This window comes from Micromys minutus (assembly GCF_963924665.1).
Source record: "Micromys minutus genome assembly, chromosome: 1".
NCBI lineage: Eukaryota > Metazoa > Chordata > Mammalia > Rodentia > Muridae > Micromys > Micromys minutus.
Window position 1 is genome coordinate 126,282,438 of NC_137969.1, and position 20,304 is coordinate 126,302,741.

Genomic DNA, 20,304 nt, shown 5'->3' on the forward strand with positions numbered 1-20,304 from the left:
TAGCTAAGCAAGTGAAGGACCTTTATGACAAGAACTTCAAACCTCTAAAAAAGGAAATTGAGGAAGATCTCAGAAAATGGAAAGATCTCCCATGCTCATGGATTAGAAGGATCAACTTTTTTAAAATGGCCACCTTACCAAAACCAATCTACAGATTCAACGCAATCCCCATCAAAATTCCAACCCAGTTTTTCCTTTTGTTGGAAAGAGCAATGTGCAATTTCATCTGGAATAACAAAAGGCCTAGAATAGCAAAATCCATCCTCAACAACAAGAAAATATCTGTGGGAACCACTATACCTGACCTCAAGCTTTATTACAAGGCAAAAAAGAAAACTCAGACATGAAATCATACCTCAAGATTATGATGGAAATCTTTATACAAGAACAAGAGGAAAAGCATGAAGAAATAGAAGCTTTGAAACAGAAAACACACACACACACACACACACACACACACACACACACACAAAAACTCAAAGAAATTAAAGAACAAGAGAAAAACAGATGCAAAAAGATGAAGGAATTGAATAAGAAATTTAAAATGTAAATGGAAACAGTAAAGAAAACACTAAAAAAGACAATGGTGGAAATAGTAAACCTAAAAAAGAAATCAGGAGTCACAGATAAAAGGATCTCCAACAGAATACAAGGGATGGAACAGAGAATTTCAAGGACCAAAGAGAGCATTGAAAGCATAGACAAAACAGTCAGATATGATGCAAAAGACAAAAAGATCCTAACCCAAAATGTCCAAGATATCCAAGACACAATGGAAAGAAAAAAACCTAAGGATAATAAGAATAGAAGAGAGTGAAGAATATCACCTAAGCGGTACAGTGAATATATTAGAATCGTAGAAGAAAACTTTCCTACCCTTAAGAACGAAAGGACCATGATCATAATAAAAGCCTACAGAACTCCAAATAGAGTGGACCAGAAAAGAAATTTCTCCCGACACATAATAGTCAAAAAAACCAAGTGCCCAAAGCAAAGAAAGAATACTACAACCAATTAGGGATAAAGGTCATGTAACATGTAAAGGCAGACCAATCAGAATCACAACCAACTTCTCAATGGACACTAGGAAAGATAGAAGATCCTGGACAGAAATCATGCAGATTGTGAGAGAACACAAGTGTCAGCACAAGCTGCTATACTCAAAAAACTCTCAATCACCGTAGATGGAAAAACCAAGATATTTCAGGACAAAACTAAATTTACACAATATCTGACCACAAACCCTGCACTACAATGAATTAGAGGTGGAAAACCCATTGCAAGGAGGGAAACTGCATCCAAGTAAAAACAAGAAAATAACTAAGCAAGAAAACCAAAAGAAGAAAAACACACAAGAACAATTCTACCTCTAAATGCAAACATAGCAGGAAACAGCAACCACTATTCCATAATATCTGTTAACATAAATTGACTCAATTTCCCAATAAAGAGATATAGGCTATCAAACCGGAATCATAAACAGAATCCAGCATTTTGCTGCATACAGGAAACTCATCTCAGAGACAAAGACAGGCTATCTCAAAATAAAAGGTTGGGAAAAATTTTTCCGAGCTAACAGCCCCAAGAAACAAGCTGAAGTAATCATTCTAATATCGAATAAAGTAGATTTTCAACCAAAACTTAACAAAACAGATAAGGAAGCACACTTTTCACTCATTATAAATAAAATTTATCAGGAGGAATTCTCAATTCTTAGCATACATGCTTCAAATAAAAGAGCACCTATATTCATAAAAGAAACCTTATTAATGCTCAAAAAATATTGTACCCCTCAAAATAATAGGGGGAGACCTCAGCACTGTACTCCAGTCAACGGACAGATCATGGATACAGAAAATGAACAAAGATGCAGTGAAACTAGCAGAGGTTATAAACCAATTGTAATTAAGAGACATCAAAAGAACATTTCATCCTAAAACAAAAAAAATGCAAGTTCTTCTCAGCACCTCATGGGACCTTCTCCAAAACTGAGCATATAATCAGTGACAAAACGAGCCTCAATAAATATAAGAAGATTGAAATACTCCCATGCACCCTATCAGATCACCATGGTCTAAGGCTGTTCTTTAATAACAACAAAGACAACAAAAAGCCCATATACACATGGAAACTAAACAATGCTCTAGTAAATGATACCACGGTCAAGAAGAAATAAAGAAGAAAATTAAGGATATTCCAGAATTTAATAAAAATGAAAACATAACATACCCAAACCTATGGGATGCAATGACAACAGCACTGAGAGAAAAACTCATAGCTCTGAATTAATTCAAAAAGAAACTGGAGAGAGCATACACTAGCAACTTGACAGCACAGTTGAAAGCTCTAGAAGCAGGTACACTCAAGAAGAATAGATGGGAAGAAAAAATTAAACTCAGCAGAAATTGACCAAATAGAAACAAAAAAGCCATTCAAAGAATCAACAAACCCAAGAGCTGGTTCATTGAGAAAATTTAGAAGATCGATAAACCCTTAGCCAGACTAACTAGAGGCCAAAGAGAGATTATCCAAATTAACAAAAACAGAAATGAAAGAGAACACATAACAACTTAAACTGAGGAAATTCAAGAAACCTTCAGATCCTTCTACAAAAGCCTATATTCAACAAAGCTGGAGGAAATGGATAAATTCCTAGACTGATACCAGATATTAAAGTTAAACCAGGACCAGATAAACCATCTAAATGATCCCATAACAACTAAAGAAATAGAAGCAGTGATCAATAGCCTCCAACCCCTCCCCCCAAAAAAAAATCCAGGTTCAGATGGGTTCAGTGCAGAAGTCTATCAGACATTTATTGACAACCTAATACCACTACTCTCCAAACTATTCCACAACTTAGAGTCAGATGAAACACTACCTAACTCATTTTTAGAGGCCACAATAACCCTTGTTCCTTAACCACACAAATATACTACATTGAAAGGGAACTTCAGACAACCTCACTCATGAATTTCGATGCAAAAATACTCAACAAAAATCCTTCCAAACCAAACCTAAGAACAAATCAAAACAATCATTCACCATGTTCAAGTAGGCTTCATCCATGGATGCAGGGATGGTGTAATACATGAATATCCATCAACATAATCCACCATATAAAAATTCAAAGAAAAAAATCTCATGGTCATCTCACTAGATGCTGAGAAAGCATTTTACAAAATTCAACACACCTTCATGTTAAATGACTTGCAAAGAACAGGAATCTTAGGCTCATACCTAAACATAATAAAAATAATATACAGCAAACTAGTATCCAAATTCAAATTTAGGGTGAGAAAATTTATGCAATCCCACTAAAATCAGGGAATAGAGAAGGCTGCCCACTCTCCTGATACCTTTTCCTCATACTACAGGAAGTCCTGGCCGAAGCAATTAAACACCAAAGGAAATCAAAGGGATACAAATATGATAGGAAAAAGTAAAAAAAAAAATCACTGTTTGCGAATGACATGATAGTATACATAAGTGACCCCAAAAATTTCACCAGAGAACTTCTACAGCTGAAAAAGAAGTTCAGCAAAGTGACTGGATATAAAATTAACTAAAGAAAATCAGTAACCTTCCTCTACTCAAAGGACAAACATGTAGAGAAAGAAATTAAGGAAAAGATACCCTTCACAATAGTCACGAAAAATATAAAATACATTGGTGTGATTGTAACTAAGCAAGTGAAGAACCTGTATGATAAAAACGTCAAATCTCTAACAAATGAATTTGAGCAAGATCTCAGGTAATAGAAAGATTTCCCATGCTCATGGATTGGAAGGATCAATATGGTAAAACATGGCCATCTTACCAAAAGCAATCAATAGATTCAATGAAATCCCCATCAAAATTCCAACCCAATATTTCATAGAAATTTAAACCTCTGAAGAAGGAAATTGAAGAAGGTGTTAGAAGATGGAAAGATCGCCCATGCTCATGGATTAGAAGAAAGAACATTGTGAAAATGACCATCTTCCCAGAAGAAATCTCCAGATTCAGTGCAATCCCCATCAAAATTACAACCCAGTTCTTTATAGAGTTGGAAAGAGCAATGTGCAATATCATCTGGAATAACAAAATACCTAGAATTGTGAAATACATCCTCAATAACAAGAAAACACCTGCAGGAATCACTATCCCTGACCTTAAGCTATATTGCAAGGCAATTGTGTTAAAAACTGCATGGTACTGGTAAAGAGATTGGCATGTGGATAAATCCAATAGAATACAAGATCCAGAAATGAGCATTCATATTGTAGGACCCCATTTTGGGCACCCCCACTTGAGTGTTGGGACACAGGGTTACCCAAAGAACCTCGAGAAATCTTCTTGCTGCAAAACCACGAGGTAATTTAATGGTGGAGCTCCAGGCCGATATGTATCTCATGCAGGAGACAGAGGTATAGACCCCGAGACTCGAAAGCTGGGGGTTTTTATAGGGAGAGGGTCAGAGGCTGGGAAGAATCAATGCGAGTACAAGGTTCACCCACAGTGTGAATATGCATCTGCAGAACAGTACCTGCAGGCAGGAAGTCAGTAGACTGGTGGAGCAGATGTTTATCTAATTCAGGAAAACCTGTGATTAACATATAACTTTTAAATAGACTTAGGAGGGGCTCATTTGACCGATGTCTCAGTTGTAAAAGACAGCCTAGATAAACTTCTACATTCTTATTGAATCTTTATGGTCAGTTAACCTAGCCTCAGGAATGTTTTATCAATGGTCTTAGCTGGACATATCTGGACTTGTTTTGCAGAGTTCTCAGTCCTAGACCTTTAAGCTTACATACTACCCTTTTTGCCCCAACTTACATGAGATTTTGGACATTGAATTTAATTTCCTTTCAATGTAAATGGTCACTTGATGTTTGACAAAGTAGCTTTAAGCATTCAATGGAAAAATGACAGCCTCTTAAACAAATGGTGTTAGTCCAACCGGCACTCAGCATACAGAAGAATGAAAATAGACCCTTTTTTATCTCCTTGTACATAACTCAAATGTAAGTGCATAAAACATCCACACATTAAACCAGCTACACTGAAACTATTGGAATTGAAAGTAGGGAAAACCTTAGAACACATAGGCACAAGAGAAAATTTCCTGAAGAGAACACCAATGGCTTGTGCTCTAAGGTCAAATATCAACAAATGTAACTTAATGAGATTACAAAGTTTCTGTATGGCTAAGGACACTGTCAATAAAACAAAACACCAGCCAACAGATAGGGAAAAGATCTTTACCAACCCTATATCTGATAGAGGTCTAATATCCATTATATATAAGAACTCAAGAAGTTGGACACCAGAGAATCGAACAATCCTATTAAAAATGGGGTACAGAACTAAATATAAAATTCTCAATTGAGGAATATTGAATGGCTGAGAAGCATCTAAGGATGTGCTTGACCTCCTTAGTCATCAGGAAAATGCAAACCAAAACAACCCTGAGATTCTACCTAACACCAGTCAGAATGGCTAAGATCAAAAACTCAGATGACAGCAGATGCCTGCAAGGATGAGGAGAAACAGGAACACACCTCCGTTGTTGGTAGAATTGTACACTGGCACAATCATTCTGGAAATCAGTCAGGGTTTCTCAGAAAATTGGGCATAGTACTACCTGAAGACCCAGTTATTCCACTTCTGGGCATATACCCCATAGATGCTCCAACATACTAAAAGGGTACATACTTCATCATGTTCATAGCAGCCTTATTTATAATAACCAGAAGATGGAAAGAATCCAGATGTCCTTCAGTAGATTAATGGATGTAAATACTGTGGTATATTTACACAATTAAGTACTACTCAGCTTTTAGAGACATTGACTTTATGAAATTCTTAGGAAAATGCATGTATATAGAGAATATCATCCTGAGTGTGGTAACCCAATAACAAAAGAATAGACATGATATGCAGTCACTTATAATTGAATACTAGCCCCAAAATGCTCTGAATACCCAAATGAGAAGTCACATATCATATGAAGCTTAAAAAAAGAAAGACCAAAATGTGGAAGCCTCAGTCTGTAGGGAAACAATAACAACAACAACAAGTGTATAGAACCCACTCAGAGTAGGGCACACCTAGACCTTAGACCATTAATCACTCAATAGCTAAGAAGATATAGTCTTCTTGAAATTTTTGGTATTTAAAAATTATTTGCCCTACCAGGACCTACCAAGGCCTCATCACCACGGACCTAACAAGGCCTAGTCTTTGCAGTGTTAAATGTGGGTGAAAGCCACACAGCCTAAGACAGGGGCTCCACTGACCCTCCTATTATAACCACCCCACAGCTTTTTTTATAGAAAGAAGAGAAATATGTTGGGAGCCAAAGTTCACACTATGCCACACAATGTTATCCTCCCCGATTTCCCCTTTGTGAAAGCATGGACTTTTCCCAGGGCCCTGGTATCTACATAAGAAATAACTGTACTTTCGGAGTTCCCAGTCCCAGGCACTGTGGTGTTTATACAACATAAGTTAAAACTTCGCTAATGACTGTGAATTCCAGAGCTCTGCAACTGATGGTGCCCAGGTTTCCTGAGAAGGCAGTTAAGCCCTAAATCTTCTAGCTAACAACTGACAAGATACCTCTATCTGTGCTCACCCTGCATTCCATCCTCTTGTATAAAAGAAAGAACCTGTGAAAAACAAAGAAGACCTTGAGAAGGTTCAAAAATAAATAAATAAAAATCATTATGTCTAATCTATGCACACCAAGAACACTTTAACTATTTCCATGTTACATTTTTACATGTGCTTTATGCTCATTCTAACTAGTACTTTCCAATGCATACTAAACCTTTAAAAAAATCAAGTACTGACAAAAATATGTTCATATAGTTTTATGCCAAAATTCTTTTAAAAACCTGTATATGTATCTCCTTTTAAAATAAAGTTGTAAGAAAGAAATATTCAAAGAGTTTTGATCAAAGTGACAAATGTGTCATAATCTATTGTTTCATACTATTTTGGGCATAAAGATGTGGTGGGATTTTGAACACTAGTGTTTCTCAAAGTCTCTATGAAAAAAATATGTTCTCTAGCTGATAGCATTATTTGAGAAAAATCTTTGAGAAAAGGGGTCAGGTAATGAAATTTAATTGTTATTTAAAAGCTTATATGCAAATCAGCAGTATTTTTCAAGAAAGTTAAAAAATACAACTATAAAAACAATAGTGGGAAAGCAGAAAGTCCTGCTGTGAAGGCACAGGAATGAACAACTACAATAATGGAAAGAAAGAACAACAATCGGTACAGTGCACACTCTCTTCTCTGACTGGGTTATACACTGTTTTCCTAATGGATTGGCAAGCAGTGAGTAACACCTCATCCTGGGACTGCCAGGGAGACTGGAATTAAGGGAGGTACCTTGAGTAGTAAATCAAGTGAGACAACAGGATTAGTGCAACCAAAGTGAAGTCACCAAACTCAGTCATTATTTGTTATAGACTTGACATTGTACCTCCATCTCCCAAGAACACTATAAAATTCTAGCTGCCCAGTATTGACATGAAGTCAGTCCACACCCAGCTGTGGCTGAAGTAAAGTGACTAGACACTGAATCTACTTACTTCACCTCTGTAACAGGAACAACCCCTTTCTAAATGTTAACTGGCTTCAGAGCTTTCTTATTGAGTGTGTTTTTGTACTGAAAGGCCTGAATCTCAAACCGAGACTGATGGCAGAATCAAGTTTAGACATTAGAGGAAATATAATCTGTGGTTTTAGAAACAAAACTGAGTAGCAAAAATGACAATGGGTCTGTCATAGTACTTCAGAGGACATACACACACACACACACACACACACACACACACACACACACACATACATATACATATATATATATATATATATGTATATATATATATATATATGTAAAGTTATGTAGATATATAGTTATATAGTTATATGTATAGTTACATATAGTTACATCTATACTTATATATATAAATTTATATATAGTTATATATAGTTAAATATATAGTTGTATATTTAATGTGTATATATAACATATTCATATTGCAAGAGTAAATTGAAGAACATGAAAGTGGTTAGCATTTTTGTTTTCCTTCTCAATTTTGTGCAGCTTTTTTGTTCCGAATTAAACTTTACAAATTAATTCAAATGACTCTTAAAGATAGTAATAAAACAATTTGGACAAAAAGTATAAATTTTGACTATGAAATTTTGAACAAATTTTTGATTGCTTGAAGGTTCTTGTCCCATTCTATCAAAGTGCACACAAATTGATAGGGTCTCCTTTGACTACATGAAATACCGTCTGTTCTATAACATATTTTCCCTGATTTTGACAAGCAATTTTCAAATTGCCTCAAGTTAATGAAGATACTTGTTATCTACAAACTGTAGTTCACTGGAGAAAACCAGGTAATGACCCTGCTTTGATTGACAAGAAAGGTGACTGGTGTGAATAATTTGTTTAGAAAGCAGTCTGAAGTTCATGGGCAAATGTGCGGAGGTATTACGCATGGACTTGTGTAGTTTTCCTGAGTTAATTCTTCACCTTGGTGCAGGTAAAATAAATTCATTATAAAGATGCTTCTGTGTATATGGCTTTAAAATGGATATTACTTTTAAAGTTCACTGTTAAATGAATTACCAGCACTCTAACAAAAATTATTTCTTGGACATTTCAGATCTAACTAAAAAATTCGTACTTGGAAAACTAATTTGGTATACTTTATTGGGTTTTTGTTGTTTTTTGTTTTGTTTTGTATGTAATTTATTTCCAGCCTAAAAGTTCTTTTTAGGTGGAAAACAGTCAGAAGTTCTGGCACCTGATCTAATAACAATTAAGTAATAGGCTTAGAATAAGTGTGTGTGTGTGTGTGTGTGTGTGTGTGTGTGCTTGTATAGGGTGTATGTGTGTATTGTATACATCCTTGGCAGCTCTAGCTTGGAAGTTGCAGGGGTTGCATATTTCTAGACCTTATTCTGCACTTACATTATTATGGACAAACCATTTTCAGACTAGTACCCTTCATATTATAATGAGCAGGGATTTCTTAATAGATTTTACCACAGAAAATATTTTGTCTATGTTCACACTGTGTTTTTTCAATGAACAAAATTGAAGATAAACCATCATAGGGACTAACGAAATTAAGGGATAGGCTCATGCCCTGGCAGAAGCATGAGCTAAATAAGTAATGTTTCCCGGTTTGGATTTTTGCCAGGATTAAACATTACAAAATTTTTAAGTCCAATGTTATGCTATTTAATGCATCCTCCAAAATGAGTAGGCAAAATTCCTCTGCCTGCCAGGCAAAGGGATGGAATGATGAATGGGAATGTTGTCAATAATCAGCACTAGTTCATTATTTTTAGTACATGGGGCTTAATATTGACACCTAAGATGAACATTGAGCAGGCATGTTCCCATATGTCACTCAGTTTGTCACTACACTCAAGTATTCCTACAGTTAATTTTATAAAAGATCTTAGAGATGAAGGTAGGATCTATATCACTTTCCATACTTTGAGTGGGAAATCATGAAACTATTTTAATTGGAGAAATATTTATCGAAATGGTAGACTGTGTTTCTTTGGAAATAAAATGGGGATATGTACCACAAACCATTAAACACTTTCTCACTCTGATGTTATAATCGAAGCCCACATCCTCCAAATAGGTGGCTAGACCCAGAACAAATAATTATTACCATGTATTGCACAAATGTGAGGTTGAATACTATAGTTTGGTTTGGGTAATTCAGAATAAAATAAATGCTAATCAAATTTGCTAGTTTCTAGAGTCTGCTTATTCATTAAAACAAATCTGTGAAATGTATCTCAACAAAGCTATTATTAATTTCTCTCTTCACATAGGGAAATGCATTGAATTAAGATGTATATTTGTTGTAGTTTTTAACTATAGTCTGCTAATAGAAATGTGTAGATTTATTGAAAATTTAAAATATAAATATTACTATTACAAATGCCTGTTACAACTTGAACAATCAAAAACTAGAAACTAGGTAGTACAGATATCAAGATAAAAACCCAATACTACTGGTTTTAAAAGATAGCAACAATTAAATGACCCAAATCATATTCAATAAGTTCAGAGCTAAACAAAAAGTTCTCAACTGAGGAATGTCGAATGACTGAGAAGCATCTAAGGAAGTGCTCCACATCATTAGGCATCAGGGAAATGCAAATCAAAACAACCCTGAGATTCTACCTGACACCAGTCAGAATGGCTAAGATCAAAAATTCAGATGACAGAAGATGCTGGCAAGGATGCTGAGAAAGAGAAATACTTCTCCACTGTTGGTGGGCTTGTAGACTGGTACAACCAGTCTAGAAATCAGTCTGGTGATTCCTCAGAAAATTGGACATAATACTACCAGAAGATCCAGTTATTCCACTTCTGGGCATATACCCCAGAGAAGCTCCAACATAAAACAAGGACACATGCACCACAATGTTCATAGCATCCCTACTTATAATAGCCAGAAGCTAGAAAAAACCTAGATGTCCTTCAGTAGATAAATAGATATAAACATATTTACACAATGGAGTAGTACTCCATTTACACAATGGAGTACTACTCAGGTATCAGAAACAATGATTTTATAAAATTCTTAAGAAAATGGATGCACCTAGAGGATATCATCCTGAGTTAGATAACCCAGTCACAAATAACAGACATAATATGCAGTCACTGATAATTGGATACTAACACCAGAAAGCTCTGAACACCCCAGAAACAACTAACAGACTATATGAATTTCAAGGAAAGAAAAAAAAGAAAATGAAAAGCCATTATGCTTAATCTTTACACACCAAGAAAACTTTGACTATTTCCAGGTGACATCTTGTTTTACATGTACTTTATGCTCATTATAACTAGTAAGATCTTCATGCACACTATCAAACCTTTAAAAAAAATGAGCACTGACAAAAAATGTATTTATATACTTTTATGCACAAATGCTTAAAATCTGTACATTTATCTTTGTTTTTTTAAAAATAAAGTTGTTCAATTAAAAAAAATCATGACTGAATTAGCATCAAGGAGAGCAAGCAAATAAGAAGCATGCTTCATGGCCTCTGTGTCAGTTTCTGCCTTAAGTTTGTGACCTGACTTCCCTGAATTATGGACTACATGTGAAAGTGAAATAAGCCCTTTCCTCCCCATGTTGCTTGTGGTTATGTTGTTTTCTAGTAGAAACCATAAGACAATGTCTAGCATTGTCCTAAATAGGTTTGACATGAACTTTTTCAACTAAAGCCTAAACAAAAAACTTAAAAGCTGGATTTTGAATAAAACTATGAGCTATTTGCTGAACAAGAATAGGAAATAAACATGTCTGATGTTCAAAAGCATATCTTGAATGTATGTATAAAAAAGATTAGAATAATATTAAAGTATGTATTTTATGCATTAGAAAATGAGTAAAAGAAAGCAGAAACAAAGACTAATAAATTTTTAGAGGTAAACCCATAAAACCAGGTAAAAACTTGAATTTGCCTGAGTCTGAGAGTAAGATTTGGCACTGAAATATTTTGAGGAGATTGCAACTACTTATAACTTCATCCTGGTTTGGGGTGCAAGGCTTTATAACAAGTAATAAGCTAATATACTTACTGTCTATAAATAATTATCCTTAAAAGCTTATGTAAGAAAAACATATATTCACTTTTATCCCTTACATTCTAGACAACTCTGGCAGCAGATGTAGTTTGGTTAGTAGATTGTTTTCTTGTGCTTAAAGCCTTAAATTCACTCTCCAGAACCAAGATAACTGGTCATGGAGAAGTGTAACTTTAATCTCTGCATTTGGGAGGTTGTGGAAAGGTGATCAGAAATTCAACATCCTACTTGGGTACAATATAAAGTGCTGCATTAAATTGGGTTAGATGTGATCTTTAATTTAACAACTAACACATATGTATTACTTTCTAATAGCTAACAATTTACTTGAATCTTTTAAACTGTTGCCTCTTTCTGAGTTACATACATATAGAAGATGTATGAGATATTTATTACAAAGGAAAAGTAAATACCACAATATGAAGCTTCTCTTTCTATTTAGACTTATAACTAATAATCACGGTTGCTACTGTAGGTCTGGGCCATCCATCTTTGGTTTCTGGCCCCCCTGACATGGACTTATTCTTATGGCTTCCACATCATTTTACCTGCGTGTGTCAGAACTTGGTCCTTTGCATACATGCTGTAGTTGTCTAGGTTTTTTGTTTGTTTGTTTGTCTTGTTTGTTTTTGTTGTTGTTTTTTTTGTGGGACTCCTAACAATGGAAGTGATGGGGTCTCTGACTGTTTTTATTGCATTGGAGGTAATATTTTTCTTCTATTTTCACACCCTGCATTTATATGAGGGTTGGTAACTACCTTTGTCTCATCTTGTTATGCCTATGCTATGTTTGGTTGATGACCCTGGGAGACCTGCTCTTTTCTGAAGGAAACAGAGAGGAGAGGAAAGTTGGAACAGGGATGCAAAGAGTGCAGGACAGGCAAGGCTACATCAGGAAGTATTGTATGTGGGAAGAATAACAATAAATAAGGAGAGTCTGTGTTTCTATAATTATATCAGGAAAAATATGTTTAATAGCATTTTTGTATCACATACTAAGCAAGCTTTGACTAACGCAGTTAAATGTTATTATATTTTATGTTACCTGACATGGCTCTGAGTTTGAAAAGTGTAGTTTATAACAAATATTTGTACAATGAATTGTGTCAAATAAATACCATGATATAATTGGATGAAGTGAAGAAAGTATTTCTTTGTTTTACCATTGTACACAGTAGGAGATGAATAAGAAAAGCATCTCCAGAGTCAAACAACAGAAATTGGCTAGAGTTTGTAAAAATTTGACACTATGGATTTTGAGTGGTGTCACTCTGTGAGATACATTAAATCTATCTCTCTGTTTTTTTTTTTTTTTTTTTTTTGCTTTTAAAAACGACTTTATTTTACAAAACAAAGATAAATGTACAGTTTTTAAATATTTTTTGCTTAAAATTATACATTTTTGTCAGTACTGTTTTTTCAGATATTAAAATAATTTGTACATAAAACTATGTGAATATATATTTTTAGTGAGTACTTGATTTTTACAAGGGCTCGACAGTATGCATTGAAAACCTAATAGTTACAATGAGCTTAAAGTACATGCAAAACAAAATGCAACATGGAAATAGTCAAATTCTTCTTGTTTTTGTAAATATTTTTTGTTTTGTTTTCTTTATTTCCAAGGAGATAAGAAAGGGTCTATTTTCATTTTTTTGCATGCTGAGTGCCAGTTGGACCAGCACCAATTGTTGAATAGGCTGTCCTTTTTCCAGTGAATGTTTACGGCTACTTTGTCAAAAATCAGGTGACCATATAAATAAGGGCTCATGTCTGGATATTCTATCCTATTCCATTGATCCACATGCCTATTTCTGTACCAGTACCATGCAGTTTTCAGCACAATTGCCTTGTAATATAGCTTGAGGTCAGGGATAGTGATTTCCGCAGATTTTTTTTGTTGTTGAGGATGGATTTCGCTATTCTAGGTCTTTTGTTATTCCATATGAAATTGCACATTGCTCTTTCCAATTCCTTGAAGAACTGGGTTAGAATTTTCATGGGGATTGCATTGAATCTGTAGATTGCTTTTGGTAGGATGGCCATTTTTAAGATGTTGATCTTTCCAATCCATGAGCATGGGAGATCTTTCCATTTTCTGAGATCTTCCTCAATTTCTTTCTTTAGAGGTTTGAAGTTCTTGTCATACTGGTCCTTCACTTGCTTAGTTAGAGTCACACCAAGGTATTTCATAGTTTTTGTGATGATTATGAAGGGTACCTTTTCCATAATTTCTTTTTTCACATGTTTGTCCTTTGAGTATACGAAGGCTACTGATTTGTTTGAGTTAATTTTGTATCCAGCCACTTTGCTGAACTTGTTAATCAGCTGAAGATGTTCTCTGGTGGAATTTTTGGGGTCACTCAAGTACACTATCATGTCATTGGCAAAGAGTGATGTTTTTAATTTCTTCCTTTCCGATTTGTATCCCCTTGACCTTCTTTTGTTGTCTAATTGCTCCAGCCAGGACTTCCAGCACTATGTTGAATAGGTAGGGAAAGAGTGGACAGCCTTGTCGAGTCCCTGATTTTAGTGGGATTGCTTCAAGTTTCTCAAAATTAAGTTTGATGTTGGCTGTTGGTTTGCTTTATATTGCTTTTATTATGTTTAGGTATGGACCGTGGATTCCAGTTCTTTCCAGAACTCTTAACATGAAGGGGTGTTGGATTTTGTAAAATGCTTTCTCAGCATCTAGTGAGATGACCATGTGATTTTGATCTTTGAGTTTGTTTCTATGGTGGATTACATTGATGGATTTATTATATTAAGCCATTCCTGCATCCCAGGATGAAGCCTACTTGGTCATGATGAATGATCATTTTGATGTGTTCTTGGATTCCGTTGGCAAGGATTTTGTTGAGTATTTTTGCATCAATGTTCATAAGTGAGATTGGTCTGAAGTTCTCTTTCCTTGTAGGGTCTTTGTGTGGTTTAGGTACGAGGGTTATTGTAGCCTCAAAAAATGAGTTAGGTAGTATTTTATCTGATTCTATCTTCTGGAATAGTTTGGAGAGTATTAGTGTTATATCCCCAATAAATGTCTGATAAAATTCTGCACTGAACCCATCTCGACCTGGGCTTTTTTTGGTTGGGAGGCTTTTGATGACTTCTTCTATTTCTTTAGGTGTTATAGGGTTATTTTGATGGTTTACTTGGTCCTGGTTAAACTTTGGGATCTTGTATCTGTCTAGGAATTCATTCATTTCCTCCAGATTCTCCAATTTTGTGGAGTATAAGTTTATGTAGTAGGATCTGATGATTTCTTGAATTTCCTAAGTTTCAGTTGTTATGTCCTCACTTTCCTTTCTGATTTTGTTAATTTGTATACTCTCTCTTTGCCCTCTAGTTAGTCTGGTTAGGGGTTTATCAATCTTGTTGATTTTCTCAAAGAACCAACTCTTGGTTTTGTTGATTTTTTCATTGGTTCTTTTTGATCCTATTTGTTCTATTTCTGCCCTAATTTTGATTATTTGTTGCCATCTACTCTTTTTGGGTATATCTGCTTCTTTTTGTTCTAGGCCTTTTAGCTGTGCTGTCAGGTTGCTGATGTAAGCTTTCTCCAGTTTATTTTTGGAAGCATTTAAGGCTATGAGTTTTCCTCTCAAAACCGCTTTCATTGCATCCCATAAGTTTGGGTATGTTGTGTTTTCGTTTTCGTTGAATTCTAGAAAATCCTTAATACCTTTTTTTATTTCTTCTTTGACCCTGCTATCGTTTAACAGAGCGTTGTTTAGTTTCCATGTGTATGTGGGCTTTTTGTTGTCTTTGTTTTTGTTAAAGACCAGACTTAGACCATGGTGATCTGAGAGGATTCATGGGAGTATTTCAATCTTCTTATATCAATTGAGGCTCGCTCTGTGTCCAATTATGTGGTTAATTTTCGAGAAGGTGCTATGGGGTGGTGAGAAGAAGGTGTATTCTTTTACTTTAGGATAATATGTTCTGTATATATCTATTAATTCTAGTAGGTTCAAAGTCTCTGCTAGTTTTGCAGTGTCTTTGTTCAGTTTCTGCTTCCATGATCTGTCCATTGGTGAGAGTGGGGTATTAAAGTCTCCCACTATAATTGTGTGGGGTGAAATGTATTTTTTGAGCTTTAGTAGGGTTTCTTTTATGAATGTGGGTGCTTTTTTATTTGGAACATATATGTTAAGGATTGAAAGTTTTCCTGACAGATTTCCCCGGTAATGAGTAAAAAGTGTCCTTCCTTATCTTTTTTGATAACTTTTGGTTGGAAATTTACTTTATTCGATATCAGAATAGTCACTCCATCTTGCTTCTTGGATCTGTTTGCTTGGAAGTTTTTTTTCCCACCCTTTTTCTCTGAGATAATGTTTGTCTTTGTCTCTGAGATGAGTTTCCTGTATGCAGCAAAAGGCTGGATTTTGTTTATGTATCCAGTCTGATAGCCTATGTCTCTTTATTGGGGACTTGAGTCCATTTATGTTAATAGATATCAATGAATAGTTGTTTCTGTTTCCTGCCATTATTGCTTTTGTGGGTTGAGTTTTGTCTGTGTCTTTTTCTTCTTTTAGTTTTCTTGTTTAGAAGTTTTCTTGTTCTTACTAGGCTGTATTTTCCCTCATTGTATTGGGGTTTCCACCTATAATTTGTTGTAGTGCTGGGTTTGTGGTCAGATATTGTGTAAATTTTGATTTGTCTTGAAATATCTTCATCTCTCCATCCATGGTGATTGATAGTTTTGCTGGGTATAGCAGCTTGGGCTGGCACTTGTATTCTCTTAGGGTGTGCATGATGTCTGTCCAGGCTCTTCTAGCTTTCATAGTCTCTGTTGAGAAATCGGGTGTGAGTCTTATTGGCCTGCCTTTATATGTTACCTGACCTTTTTCCCTTACTGCTTTTAGTATTCTTTCTTTGCTTTGGGCACTTGATGTTTTTACTATTATGTGTCGGGAAGTATTTCTTCTGGTCCAACCTATTTGGAGTTCTGAAGGCTTCTTTTATGCTAGTGGTCATCTCATTCTTGAGGGTAGGGAAGTTTTCTTTTAAGATTTTGTTGAAGATATTTACTGTGCCTCTTAGTTGATACTCTTCTCCCTCTTCTATTCCTATTATCCTTAGGTTCGGTTTTCTCATTGTGTCCTTGATTTCCTGGACATTTTGGGATAGGAGCCTTTTGTTTTTTGCATCTTCTTTTGCTGTTTTGTCTAAGTTTACAATGTTGTCTTCTGCCCCCGAGATTCTCTCTTCGATCTCTTGTAGTCTATTGGAAATGCTTGCTTCTGTGACTCCTGATTTCTTTTTTAGGTGTTCTACCTCTAGGGTTATCTCTTTTTGTGTTTTCTTTATTGTGTCAATTTCCGTTTTAAATTCCCTCTTCCATTCCTTTATTTCTTTGATCTGTTTTCCTCTAGTTCTTTGAGTTCTTTGAGTGTTTTTCTTGTTCCTTCTTTAAAAGCTTCTGAATCTTTTTGCTTTTCCTCCCGTTCTTGTTTAAGTATCTCTATTAGCTTTTTGAGGTATGATTTCAGGTCTGTGTCTTCCTTTTCTGGAGTGTTTGGAATTCCAATGTTTGCTGTTTTGGGAGAGCTGGGTTCTGGTATTGCCAGGTTGTCTTGGTTTCCTTGGGATATACTCTTTCCCTTTCCTTTTGCCATTTTGTTGTCAGTGATATGTTCTTGCCTTTCCCTTGTACTTAGTCTGTGTTCCTGGATCTCCACTGGTCCAGGTGTCAGATGGGTCGAGCCCTATTCTATGCCTCAGAGTCGCCGGGTGGGAAAAGAAGTTTTCAAGTTCTGTTCCTGGTTGCTGGATCAGACAGAGCAGGGCAGGGCAAGGCAGGGGGTGCACTTTTCGTGTGCACTCCACAGAGATCTCTCTGCTCCCTGCCAGCCCAGGTCTCCCACCCACAAGTTGCTCAGCCTCTATGAGCCGCCATTCTGGGTGGCAGATGGGCCAAGCTCTGCTCTGCGTTCTGAAGTTGCCTCCGGGTTGAAACACAAGTTCCTAAGTCTGTTCCCGGTCACTGGATCAGGCAGGACAGGGCAGGTCAAGGCAGGGGGTTCACTTTTTGTGTGCACTCCGCACAGATCCCTCCGCTCCCCAGCAGCCTAGGTCTCCCATTCACCAGTTGTTCAGCCTTTACGAGCTGCCGTTCTGGGTGGCAGATTGGCCAGGCTCCGCTTTGCGTCCTGAAGTCACTGCCGGGAGGAGACAGAAGTTCCAAATTTCTGTTCCTGGTCGCTGGATCAGGCAGGGCAGGGCAGGGCAAGGCAGGGGGTACACTTTCCGTGTGCACTCCACAGAGATCTCTCTGCTCCCTGGCAGCCCAGGTCTCCCACCCACCAGTTGCTTAGCCTTTACGAGCTGCCATTCCGGGTGGCATATGGGCCAGGGTCCACCTATCTCTCTGTTTCTTATTCCAAAGCAAGTATTCAACTTCTGAAAACTGAACAGGCCACACTATATTCTCTTGAATAACTTTATTTTTGTATATATGAATATATGCAGTTTAATTTGCATCATAAATAATTCCGATTATACATTTAATATAATTAACTGTATCACAATTCTGTACAAGTTTTGTTACTACATATTAAAAAAAAAAAAAAAAAAAAAAAAAAACTTCAGTCATCCAACACACAAATTAACTGTTCCTTAAGCAACAATTTCCCATTTTTCTTGGCTCTATTCCTAGTATCTTCTACTATACTATGTCCATATATTGTCTATTTATAGTTAATGGCTGAAAACATACTTTAATTTTCTTTTTGAATTATTTAACTTTATCCTTTCAATATGTATCTTCTGGTGTTTTATGCTTGAGAGATGGATATTTATATCATCTTTACATATGAAGAATGTGTCTAATAATGCCACTCAACAAGAGAGATATAATTGCAATCCTTTCAGGAGTGACACCTTCCAGCATCCTGGAGGTGTATGTTCCAACTTTATATCAATAGGTCTGCAATTCCACTGGAAATCGGTGTCTCTTTCCTCAACAGAAACAGCGGGAAACTCAAGAAAGTCATAGAGACCCCCTTCCTATAGTGGCTTAGATTCATTTTTCAGAAAAGATTCCTCTTTAAAAAAAATGATTTCCTACTGTTCCTATTTCTAGTATCTTTTACTTCTGCTTCATGTTTTTGAGAAAAAAATTCCTTTTCTCCTGTTGTCTTTAACTATGAAATTCATTCATCTCTGTAATTTGGAAATATTAAATATGAAATACATACTAAAGTTTAAGGCACTTCTGAGACATCATGTTGACTGCCTGTGATAGGAGTTAACAAAGAAACATTAATGCTCATCTTGTTCTTTAAGAATGTGGTATGTACAATGTGAAGCTCTATCCTTGTCCTGTGATAAAAATACGTGCTCCGTTCTGTGCTATCTAAAATTATCCATTTCACCAGGAAGAATTGTGTGAGATTTAGCTTATTGCCTGTCTTCCTAAGATGAATTGAATTATACCAGAGCCAGTATAAATTTTGAATTAATTAACTGCACCCTATAGAATGAACAAAATGTGTTTCAAGAAGTATCTTTTGCATATAAGTTTAGCAATATTTTAATAATAACTGACATAGAATTACTCTGAAAGTGATGAGAAGAACCACAATAGTGGATCATCACAGTTGTAGTAGGAGGATCCTTAAGGACTATATCTTGAAAACTTGATGTCACAATGCTGTAATTGCAGTCTCCTAAATCTATATAGAACTGAAGGTTATCATTCCATATCTAAAAATTTGATTATATTTAAAGTGTTCTTTCACATTCTCATACCCTGAGTTAAATCTGTATACATTTCAAAAACTGAAGGAAAATAAGTCATTTTAAGGTAAAGATGGGAGAGAAACCAAGTCAAACTTACAGAATTTCAATGTGTGTTATCAGTGTTTGCCAGAGTTGGACTCAGGAATTTGTGACTTGATTTCACTTTCAGATTGATACAAGTACTTCTGAGAGTTGATCATCAAGCACTAGAAAGATTTCATTCCTAGTTATTGTTAGCACATTGTATAAATTATGTATAAAAACACCACACTTTTATATTTTTCTGATTATATTTGATTAGAAAGAAATAACCTTCCCTTTTTGGGAAAAATGTATTGAAAGGGTGACATATACAACCCTACAGATTTGACTTTTACTTGATAAATTATTTTTATATGATAGCAGAAATAACCTACAACCTCTTTTGAATGGCAATGTGATCTTCCTAAGAAAAAATAGTATAACTACAGTTATTGCTACTTCGATTCTACTGTGCTTAAGTAAAGGTCAGTTAAGCAGATTGAATTACATGTGCTATTTGCTCCATAAAGTAAAAAATAAATAAGACGTGTGTGATGTCGCTGCTTGACATAGACATAGATATCTAATTTCTTTTCTTGATGAGCCTGGAACTAATGACTGTAAATCTAAAATGTAAATTCTTCTCACATGATGATTTATTGAACATCTCCCAATGATGTTTATATTTTCAATTTAATTAAGAGAGAATGATGAAACTTAAGTTAATCTGTTAGAATCTATTTCTATAGGTCTTTATGTATTCTATATCTTTTAGTTTTTTTTATTAGCTAGTTTATGTATTTACATTTCAAATTTTTTGTGCTTTTTAATTAAACATTTCTTCATTTACATCTCAAGTGGTAATGACATTTGTTCCTGGCTACCCCTCCACAAACTTC